General features: G+C 51.8%; 1 protein-coding gene across 1 annotated transcript in view; it reads left to right on the top strand.

Annotated features, from left to right (window-relative positions):
- Nucleotides 1-625, top strand: part of LOC125488218 (disco-interacting protein 2 homolog B-like) — an 8,258-nt gene that overhangs the window by 6,820 nt on the left and 813 nt on the right. The window lies entirely within an intron of this gene.

The following is a 625-nucleotide window of genomic DNA, read 5'->3' as shown; positions in this document are numbered from 1 at the left end:
AGGAGGTTGAGTAAATCTGTGGAATTCTTTGCCGCAGAGGGGGTGCTGTCGGGGCTGGGTCGCTCAGCGTATTCAAGGCTGAGACAGATTTTTAAATCAGTAAGCGGGGAATCGCAGTGGGGAAGAACCGTGGAAATTGCGCTGAGAACGATCAGGTGATATCACCAAACAGGACAGCAGGATCAACGGGGCGAAGGGGCCAACACAGTTGATGTTTTAATGTTTTAACGAAGATCTGTAGCTCGGGTTGTGGCTGGGCCCATTCTCCTGCCTTCCTCCCATAACCCTCGATCCCTTCCCCTCACTGATCAAGAACCTATCTCTCTCTGACTTCAATACACTCAACGCCTTGCCCTCCACAGCAATGGGTTCCACACAGTCACCACCCTCTGGCTGAAGAAATTCCTCCTCATCACAGTTCTACAGGGTCATAAAGCACAGGCACAGACCTTTCGGCCCAACCCATCCGTGCTGACCCGGATATCCTAAATTAATCCAGTTCCATTTGCCAGCATTTGGCCCCATATCCCTCTAACCCCTTCCTATCCATGTCCCCATCCAGATGCCTTTTAAATGCTGAGACTGTACCAGCCCCCACCCACTTCCTCTGGCAGCTCGTTCCACA

This window comes from Rhincodon typus, unplaced genomic scaffold (assembly GCF_021869965.1).
Source record: "Rhincodon typus isolate 14 unplaced genomic scaffold, sRhiTyp1.1 hic_rhity00000069, whole genome shotgun sequence".
NCBI classification, from domain to species: domain Eukaryota; kingdom Metazoa; phylum Chordata; class Chondrichthyes; order Orectolobiformes; family Rhincodontidae; genus Rhincodon; species Rhincodon typus.
Note: the sequence above shows the minus strand (reverse complement) of the source record. Positions and strands in the feature narration are given on the sequence as shown.